Source organism: Lotus japonicus, chromosome 3, assembly GCF_012489685.1.
Source record: "Lotus japonicus ecotype B-129 chromosome 3, LjGifu_v1.2".
NCBI lineage: Eukaryota > Viridiplantae > Streptophyta > Magnoliopsida > Fabales > Fabaceae > Lotus > Lotus japonicus.
Genome location: NC_080043.1, coordinates 84,370,977 through 84,381,981, shown reverse-complemented (window position 1 = coordinate 84,381,981; position 11,005 = coordinate 84,370,977). Strand labels below are relative to the sequence as shown.

The 11,005-nt window shown below is 34.3% G+C and overlaps 1 long non-coding RNA gene across 1 annotated transcript; it reads right to left on the bottom strand.

Moving 5' to 3' along the window:
- Positions 1-7,751: 7,751 nt before the first annotated feature.
- LOC130742847 (uncharacterized) lies at positions 7,752-9,481 on the bottom strand. The gene is made up of 2 exons (XR_009021284.1): positions 8,978-9,481; positions 7,752-8,330 (listed from the first exon to the last, which is right to left on the bottom strand). It is a non-coding gene; the product is annotated as an uncharacterized LOC130742847 (long non-coding RNA).
- Positions 9,482-11,005: the final 1,524 nt, after the last annotated feature.

The window sequence follows — 11,005 nt, the reverse complement described above, 5'->3', positions numbered from 1 at the left end:
CAAAGTAAAAGTGTACACTCCTACAAGTCTACAACTATTCATCTTTGTGTTTTATGATCGGTTTCTTTGGTCAACGCATCCACAACTTTTTTTTGGAGTTACATTTTCATTGGGCCGACACTTTCATAGATACTGGACCAAGTAGAGAGACTCGGAGGGCAAGGGCCCATTTAGAAAAGGACTTTCTTAGACAAAAAAAGAGAAAAGCCTTTTTTTCTGGACCAAAACAAAATTCAATACTTCAGCAATACTTCACCAAAAAGAGAAACTTTCAGCAATACTCTGTTAAAAAAAAAACCTTGGGCTGTACTAGTTTACCCTTGACCAAAATAATAATAATACTAGTTGCACCTTAAAAGTGAATTTTATTTCATTGACAAAAAAAAAGTGAATTTTATTTTAATTTCGGTCAGTATTTTATGACAATTTTCCTAAAAATACCTATAATTTTGTTTTCTTACATGTATCATTCATGAGAGACTCATTCTCCCATAAGAGTTTTCCCATTCATAAGACTCAAACTCAAAATTTTACTTAAAGAAAATTATACATGTGCCACTTGAATCAACCATCCATTAATTTTTTTTTTTTTACAGAACCATCCATGAATTATTGTAGGCAAGATAATTAAGTATGTTAATAAATGGTTGTACTTGTAAGTTTCCGGGTTGAGCAAAATCTTTTGATCGTACCATCTTCTAAAATCCAAATGTTTTGGGTTTTGGATTAACTTATCATAAATAAATCAGACTTTTTATTAAGGGAGATTTTAACCGACAAAAATACGTTTTCCATTTCCCTCAACTGCATAAATTGTTTATTTGAAAGCCAAATCCATTGTACGTGCGCAAGAAAAAAAAATCTTGACAAGTTAACTACAGTTTCTTCTATATATATAAATGAAATAATAGCTACATGATTAGACTAAACACATCTCAATCCTGACATGAGCTTTATATATTTCACACAATTTCATTGTAGTAACAATATGATAATATATATATTAACTCACTAAAAAACCCAAAATCTTGGATATTTTGCCTTGATCGGACAGCGAAGGACAAAGATTATATATAAAAGGTAAAGGACTATATCTTCTTCACAATCTAATCAGTTATTAAATTATCAATTAAACATATACTCTATTACTGACTATGGTTTTTATATCTCAAGTGGCTTAATCGGACATATCTTTGTTTAGCTAATTATAAATTACCCAAAGCAGATAGATACGCGATATTGTGACACTTTTCACTATATCTTAGACCTTAATTAATCTATTGAGTTGTTTATAGGTTCTACAAAACAATCATTCCTTCTAAAATTTTAATGGTTAAAACGAATTATTGAATTACAAGATCAACACTTTTTATTGATAACTTAAACAAGAGTACTGTATTAATTAACAACACTCGCAAGTGATGTTTCTAAGTTATCATTCTTAATTTCAAGTACATTTGTTTTTTAAAAGACCATTCCTTTTTCATAGATATCGAACACCAATGTGTCACAACAGCTTTATTTTATTTTAGTACTGTTTATGATAAGTTTCCTAAGGTCCAACATTGTTCAAGTTTATTACAGGTAAACTTTTAAAAATTTCCGCAGAAGTTTCTAAACTATGATTGTATGCGCTTCCGAATATGTTGGAACTAAATACTTTAAGGCTTGCTATATATAATTCCTTTCCCCCTAGAAGTAAGGCCTATATATACTTTAATAATTTGTATATATAAAATAAGAGCACATATCTAAATTTAAAAATTCACTTCCAAATAAGTAAGCTTTTTTTTATCACCACTACATTTTATAAACTACGGAACAAGAAACCTAGTATGGAGTTCTCAATTTTGTTTATGTTTTGGTCTTATGGATTCAGGACTTTTCCATATTTAGGATACAATAATACACTTCAACATACAAATAATGCAGATATTCAATAGAAGACACATTTTTATTTTTTCTTCTTATATACATATTACATCAATTACTTCTCGCTATTTTCTTCTTTTCTCCCTCTAAGTGTCAATTTCGATGTCTGCACTATGCGAATGTCTCCAAATCATTTTCCTGTAGGATATATATCTTTCTTTTTTTGAATTTCAAGCAAACTTGTTACTATTAGACGTGGCTTACACCGAGAATGTCTCAGCCCGCTTCTCAATCATCTAAACTAAGACATTTTAGTCAACCAAAAGACATGCAACTGAGCATCCGCCATAAAGTCGGGTTGAATGGCTCAAAAGAAACTTCTCGTTCGACAATGTCCACTTGGGCCCTAGAGGAACAGGATCAACAAGTCAAGGCAAGGCAACCCAAGGCTACTTGTACGATCGGGCGCCCAGTTAAAGGGGTTTGCCTCACACTTGCAAAGACAACTGTCAATGACTCATACCTAGGGATGTCAATGGGTACGGGTGGGTATGGGTAATATATACCCATCACCCGCTTCGCAGGTAAAAATTTATACTCGTACTCGCACCATACCCGCATGGATATCCATTAAGTGGGTTATAACCGGATTTTAAAATATATGTGGATATCCATGGGCACCCAACACCCATGAGCATATATCGATTTACATATATTTATTCAATTGAAAATGATATTAAAAATAAAATTTAAGATTGGACTTTACAGTTAATCAATGTGTAAAGGAAAACAAGATGCGTCTTCTTTTCGGGAGCCCAACTCATGAGAACTCAAAGGTTAAGGGTGCTTGACTTGAAGCAATATTGGGATGGGTGACCTCCTGGGAAGTTTCACCAGGAAGTGCGTGAGTGAGGACAATGCGCACTGAAAAGACTCATGTTGTTACCGTGATGCCAGTCGTTAGATCGGGATGTTACAAATGGTATCAGAGCCAACCTCTCCCAGTACGGTGTGGTTCGAGGACGAACCAAGCGGAAGCTGGTGGTCCTATGATACCCGGGCTGACGAGGGCGGGGAGTGATCGCCGGTGCAGTGAGGCACGGACAAAGAGCGGCTCCTAGCAGGCTTCTAGGCGGAGGGACATAGGAATGAGCCGATCTCGCACCCGAACAAGAGGTATTCCGAGACTGTATTGGTATGAGACTATACAGTTGAGGAGGGCATAAAAAGATTTGATTGATACTACTCATAACAACAAGATGCATCTTCTTTTCGGGAGCCTAACTAATAAAAATTCCAAGTTTAAGTGTGCTTGCCTTTGAGCAATATTGGGATGGACGACCTCGTAGGAAGTTTTCCCTGGAAGTGCGTGGCGAGGACAAAGCGCACTGAAAGGACTCGTATTGTTACCGTGAGACCAGTCGTCAGATCTGGATGTTACAAAGCAAGTTAGACTTTTGTTAGGTTGAGAATACAAATTTGAATCCCACGAAAGTTATCTGCTAAGAGAGGTTGTCATAGTTTTTCAAATAGATTTACACAATATGTTAAAATACTTCCATCAGTTCTTAATATAAGAACCAATCAACTACTTCACGCTGTTTAAGATTGTTTGTTAATTTGGCTTTTGCATTTAATTTGTTCTCAAATACTAATGAAATTTCCAAAATTATCAATAATTCAATTTTCAATGTAAAGGCAAGTCTTGGAGAGTGAAAATGAGAGAAATTAAAATTAATATTATGATTAAATAAGGACAATATTATCAACAACAAAAATTAATGTGATGCCAAATTTAATATGGTTCTTATAAAATAGACCAAGATGCATTCCTCATTTGGTTCTTATTTTAAGAACTGGATGAAGTAAATTTGAAGGAAAGCCCTCACTTGGATTAGGACTTGTTTTTTTTTAATGTCTCATTCCGTGTTTCACCAATTAGTTGTGTCATATCAATAAAAGAAGATATTGATATGACACTTTTAAGATACAAAATACATGAGAAGTTACGTTTTTAAATTATATATCGATACAATTTGACTGGTGAGACATAAAATATTGCTACCATACAAGAATAAATAATTTCGATCACCATATCACATTCATCGTCACTCATGGTCTCTTTTCTCTTCCTTTCTTACTCGATTCATTTGGGTTGGATCACGGATGTCAACTAAACATTATTGTTATACAAATACACCTTAATTTAAATTTAAATCACAGACAAACAAGGGTGAGGTTATGATCTACACGGTTCATATACAATGTTGACCTAACAATAAATGTGGCATTAATCCACATAACTCATTGTTTTCAAACTCAAAGCACATAATTGGAACAATTTAAGATTGGCATACAACGGGCCATTCGTCCACCAATAGAACACAAGCAAAATCGTTGACATTAATTATGCTACCAATGGTTTGTAACATGTCATTTGGAAAGAGGTTGCATAATGACAAGAAAAGGTTCCAAATCTATCATAATCCGTCACATGTAACCCTTCAGTTTGGTCGGCTGTTTAGCCCTTAAAATAATTGAATTTGAATTAATTAACATAATCTTGAAAGCTTTGGATTGGCTTTCCATGGAGGACAATAGTTGTGTGTGCAACAATCTCAACCCACTTTGAGTGAAAAGCGGCTTCTGAAAGAGTGATGAGAACATGCACCATCGTGCTTCCTTCGATGCTCTTCACATGGAATTGATAGGTTTATTATTATTATTTTTTCTTTGCAAGTGGTCCTTACTCTTTGGATTAGCTTTACTAACAATTGTTTAATTAGAGACTAGATAGTGGGTTCCATTTGTTTAATTATTTTAAAGGAGTTTATTAAGATAAGCTAGCATCTTTTTTATATTGCTGTTACACCAAGGTTTATTCAATGGATGCATTCATTGATCATTTTCTTCTTCTCTCTAAAGGGATGACTATGTTTTTCTCGGGGACTACATACCATTGACAAAATTCAAAACGCACACCTCCACACACACATGTACGCAAACAAAGGGCTTGTACTTAAGCAAAATCCGTGAACTAAACGTTGTTTTTGAACTTGGCTGTGAGAGACTTTAATTTGGAACCTTTATATTTTAGCTTGGGATCAATGACTAAAACTCATCTGAGGCAACAAAATTGATGCTTACACTAAAAGAAACATAAATACATATATAGATACACATTTGGTTCATCAATGGAAAATTAGTTCAGCTGTATATGCATATTTTACATATGCAAGCCAATATATTAAACCATGGTATTGATCTCTGTGGCTGGCAAATTTTGTAATATACTGTTGGATTTTTTTATTTCTGACTTAGTGAAGGTGTTTCATTGGTATAAAAGCCTTTGAAAAGCTGAGAATACTTCAACTAGTTATATAGAAATAAACCGGTCAAGTAGTTAATGACAAAATCTTAAGTTTGAGTCTACATTCATCTCATTGGGCTAAGATAAATGTAAGTCCAATATAAGTGCATTTTAACTTTTAAGTATGTCAGTTTTTCCTAGCTTAAACCGGGTCACCTTAGTCGTCCAACAATTTTTCCTACCTTGAAATGGGTCACATTTCTCTTCCACCCAAAAAAATTCTTGATTAAAAACAAAAACTAGTAATTATGTAGTGGAATTCTTACTAAGCAAGAGGAAAAACTTTTGTGAACTGGATATTATTAATATAAACACCTAAACATCAATCAATTAGAAAAAATGAACCAAAGTTATTGAAATGCCTATCACATCACACCTAGAAATGCAAGATGGTATAAGGTCTATTCCTTTCATTGTTATTATAAAATATACATGACTTGGTGGTCCATACATATTAACTTATAAAGCTCCTCCGGCTATGCTGAACTAATTAACATAATTTATGTGTCATCTGTGACAAATTAACAAATATAATATCGAGTTATTTCGTAGTCATTACAAAGCACCAAAATGAAAAGTAATTTCATTTCATCTGCATTTACCTAATTATCCTAGTCAATCAAATTCCTTAAGTGCCTGAATTGGCCAAAGCAAGCCTTTAAGTATGACACGACAATCAATTTAACAGTGTGTTTGAATTTTTGTTGAATTCAACGCCAAAAGATTCAATTTCTCCGGTCATTTGTGTTTTAGGATCTATGAAATCACGTTTGCGTTGATCTAAACAGTAAAACAACACACTACGAGATATATATGACAATTAATAATGCCTCTTCAAGAGAATTAAGAAAAAAAAAATAGTGCAATATAGGTTACTGTTAAAATAACCCAAAGTTTGTGGGAAATATAGGTTGTATTTAAGAAGTAATTAAACAATATGATTAACCACAATTGGTGAATCGAGATGAACTTGGTAAGACAATATTGGAAATGGAATGGTTGTATAATTAAATTGGTGATGAAGAAGCTTGGGTTTTAGAACCTAGGAAGTGTGAGTTGGTGAAGGAATCGTTGACTCTAAGTTCGAAAGCGATGCTTTTTGTTGTGTGATTATTTTAATCTTTGCCCAATTTTATACATTGTTTGTTTGTTTCTTATGAAAGAGACGTCATGGTTTGGTGTATTATCACAATTATTTTGTATTCATAAGGTTCCTTTCAGCTTGTCTGCTAATAGAGGAGAGAGATTGATAATGAGATAAGAATGGCGAAAGTAACATGAAGAGGTAGAACAAGACGGGCCGATACTTCCGGGAATAATGATTCTTAATTTAATAAATTAGATTCTTTATCAATTTAATCAACTAACCCTAGCTCCACAAATATAAGTTTTATATATATTGTTCATCGTCATCTTCCTCTCATCTTTCTCTGTATAATTGAAGGAGTTGAAATTGAAATAGCTCTTTAAAATGATAAACTCACGATTGTCTTAAAGGTTATGTTTGGTTAGGAAAGAAAGTGGGAGGAAAGAAAACTCGTAGGAAAGAATGGAAAAGGAAATAAAGAAAATGGCATGCAAGTGAGAGAATACTTGTCTCCGAGGGTTAGCTCAAGTGATAAGAGCTAGAGGACATAAGGATGGGGAGGGGAAGGTCCAGGGTTCGAATCCTGGAAGGGAACTTTGAAGGAATTTTCTAACTTATTAACAACTAACCACTAACATTTGCCTATCAAAAAAAAAGTGAGAGAATACTTTAATTAAGTTGTTTAGTTTGATAAAAAGTGGAAGAAAAAATTGAAGGAAAGTTTGATTATATCCTTTGATTGTTTCTTGAGAGTTTTTGAGTTAGAGCGTGTTGTGTTTTAAATACACACGCAAAAATCAAATGCACTCTATCACAAAAGTAATATAGGAGTTAAGACTCAATAATCAGAGTCAATGGATTAACACACGATTCCTAATTCTAAGAGATGTGCTCAATGTTTAGGCAGTTAAAGAGTTGGATTGTTGTGTTCGAGCTTGCAAGAGAACAAGGAAATCAAATAAACATAAATTTGGAATAAGATCAAAGAGGCCTTAAAATTACGACAAAATAGACTTAACCCTCTTAGTTTATATTTTACTATTGAATCCTAAGATTTCCAATTACACCTTCCAAGTTGTCAAGAGGCTAGGGAGACAATCGTTAATTGTATATGTCAGTCTTACCCAAACACACTACCTAGTAGCGATCGTCAACAGGTGTTGGAAGGGATAAGCATGAAGCGCTTGGAAGCTCGCAAAGGGAAGTTTCATGGTCCACCATTCATAGGAAAAATGAAAATATTAGACATACTAATCCTAACACACCTTCAGAGGCTAGCTAAGCGTGAATCTCTTCTACTTGGTTTTCTTTCATTTCCGTAAGTTAACACCCTCTTTAGGAAGCGATCTAAATATATTAATAGTATACTACGGTTGATCAGGTCACAATATAGAATAAGCGCAAAGATAAAACACCAATCGATAATGGAAACTAAACTATGTAAAACAATAAAGTGAGGTTCATATCATCTATTACATATACATGAAGAACAAATAAATCCTAATTATAGCTAGCAACATCAAAACAATTGAGAAGACAAACTAACGATTACGTCTTGTGTAGTCTCTACCTAAGCAACTCAATGATCTTCAGCTGCAAAATCTCATAGTAAGATTTTTCCTCGTTTAAGGCCTTCCTTTTCTGTCCGAGGAGACATTCATGCGAACTCCCTCTCTTTTCTCTTAGGTACAATATTCTTTTAAATAGATTGCTTTCAAAAATTTCAAATAAGTGGGTTGCTTAAGTTAGCACACCCGTCGATGCTAATTACCTCAGTCGTGCTCTGTGTCAACTTTGAGATCATGCTCTGCACCGCGTCGCACATGCTCTTTCATGAATCTATCCACCATCGTGCCAAATTCATGGCAACTTTGCTCTTTGTCAACAACCTTGGTTAAACCTTCAATGCAATCATGCTCTTGCCCTTTTCAACAAGTTAAACTTTTTGTTCTATTTTTTCAAGTTTTCTTCCTGTTATCCAAATTATCACCTAGAGTCCGCCTATTGCACAATTGTCATGAAAATATTGATTGATGTCAATGTAATTCAATAATTAGAAACCAATTACATAGAAAAACATATGGAAAACTACTACAAAATTAAATATATTGGCATTATATTAGAGCGTATTGTACTGGCGCAACACCTCATATATATTGTGTTAGTATGCAAAGGTCCCGTTTGGAAAAACAGCTTAATTAAGCGCTTATGTCCATAAGCGCTTATGACATAAGCGCTTATTCATAAGCTATTTTTAAAAATTTATTGAAAGAAATTAAAAATAAGCTGTATATAAGCATAAGCTGTTTTTCATAAGCTGTCCTGAGTAGCTTATGAAAATAAGCTGAAAATAGCTTATGACAAGCCATAAGCTATTTTCATAAGCTCATCCAAACACTGACATAAAAGCTTATGCTGTCAGATAAGCTCAAATAAGCTCTTTAAAACTGGACCAAAATCTACTCTATTTAATTTCTTATTATCTTTCTCTTTACTTATCTTCTCTCTTTCTCTCTTGAACCAACCAAAGCATAGAGATGGTGATGAGTGAGTGAGAGGGGCACTCCATGAAACCGTGTGTGTTTTTTCTGCATGCAGGCTGCAATAAGAAAATGAGGAAACGACAAAAGGAGAGGCAGTAATGTTACATTTGATTGGGCCCCTAAACGCACGGAAAGGCCACTCGTGCTGTTTGGTGTTAGTCTTTGTCACAATCCTTCATCTCACACGCGCACACTCTTGCACTGCAAGTTGCAATTTGCATTCATTCATTCACGCCCACACGTCTTGGTTTGCCATTCAACCTACAGCACTGTTGACGATGCACTGGTCAATAACACAAACCCCAATTTAATTTATTGTTCATGCTTCCTGTTCTTCTTCATCATCTCCCTCCCTCTCCCTCTAGCACCTTCTACTAGCTACTAGCTACTAGCTAGGCTCCTTTTTTTATTCAATATTCTATAATGAAACATGCATGATTGTTTCATTATTCACTCACTCACCCAAGAAGCTACCGTTTTCTCTGCCGGGCTAAGAAATAAGACATCAAGTGAGTGATTGATGTATCATATTTTGATCGAATTGATTGACCCATTCTTTTGCCAAGTATATATCTTGTTTAAGTGTTGAATAACGACAGGCTTAGAAATGAAATATATTTAATCACCAGCTAGTCAACTACCAACAATATCCGCTCATCAACGATTCAACATAATGTATACATCATAGATAACTACAATACTTTGCTCATATGATCATACACCTAGGCATGAAGCATCCAACCTCCCAAATCATCAAGTTGGGAGAAATATTATAATTCCATGATAGTACACAATAGATTATTAGTTTAGTAGTTAATATGCTTACTAATTAAGCCTTTCATATATAATTGGTGGACATTATGTTTGTTAAGTTCAAAATGGTAATTTTAGTGTAAAAAATTAGTGTCAGCTCCGACATTAACACTATAATTTAATTTTTGCTCTTTACCGTCGGCTAAAATGACACAAAGTCAAGGGATGCGTTTATTTTTAATTCTAGCTCACTTAAATATAGTGGTGGTTTAGTCGACGATAACATTACCGACCAAATTAGCGTCGGCCATGACTGAATCTAAATTCATTTAGGCAGATGTTGATTTGTTAGTGTTAACTTGTCTGACGTTATGCTTAAGTGAAAAAATAACTAAAATTTTAGAAATTTTGTGTTAGCATTGCTAAATATAAAAATTTAGTGTCAGGTAGGAGCTGATGTTAAATTTTAGCACATGAATTACCATTAATTTCTTGCGGTGAAAGGTACAAAAATGAGGACTAATGCATGAAAAATTGAAAACAATCCAATCGTGATGTCCAAAGTATAATAATTTTGTCAACATGGGTTGACACAACTGGCCTTGGATTCCGGATTTAGCTCTCACCTCCCGAAGGTCGAGGGTTCGAATCCCCCTGGGGTCAGTAAAATTTCAATTGGTGGGCAACCCTCTTTGAGAAAATCTCTGGCGCTCATTATAGGAGTGGGTCACTGCTGACCTCTCCAGCATGCCACTGACGTCCTGCCCGATAGTTTGGAGATGCTTTTTCTCTGTTCTACCATTTTTAAGAACCGAAAAAGTATAATATTTTTTCTAGCTGAAATGCCAAGATCCAAAAACTGAAAGGATCAATAACGGGTTTTGAGGGAGGCAATGCCTTGAAGATCTTGTCGTCAATCTACCTTTAATTTGCATTAATTTTTCCGCGCCTTATAGTAGGTCAATGATGCCATTTTTTAATTATATATCTCCTAAAGGTTCAATGAGGACAACAATAAGGACAATGTGCTTCAAAGAAATCATCAAATTTGATAACGATATTATTTGTGAACAAACACGAAAGCTCAAATTCGACAAAAGAAAAAGCAAGAAAACAACAAGATTCAAAAATCTTGCATGAATTGATACCTTGATTTGGAGTTATTCAACCAAAGAGGACTATACCCTACACCCAAATATGTTTATCATTTTTTACAAAATCTCTCATCCGGATTACCAAAATCCAAAACTGCCTTGGAGCACTATTTGAGCTTTTCTTATCCAACCTTCCTCACAAAAAGGCCAAACTTTGGTTTTCTTTCGAGATTGGAACATAGCCAAAAACATGCTAATTAAATTACTCTCGAGACTCAAAGATTAT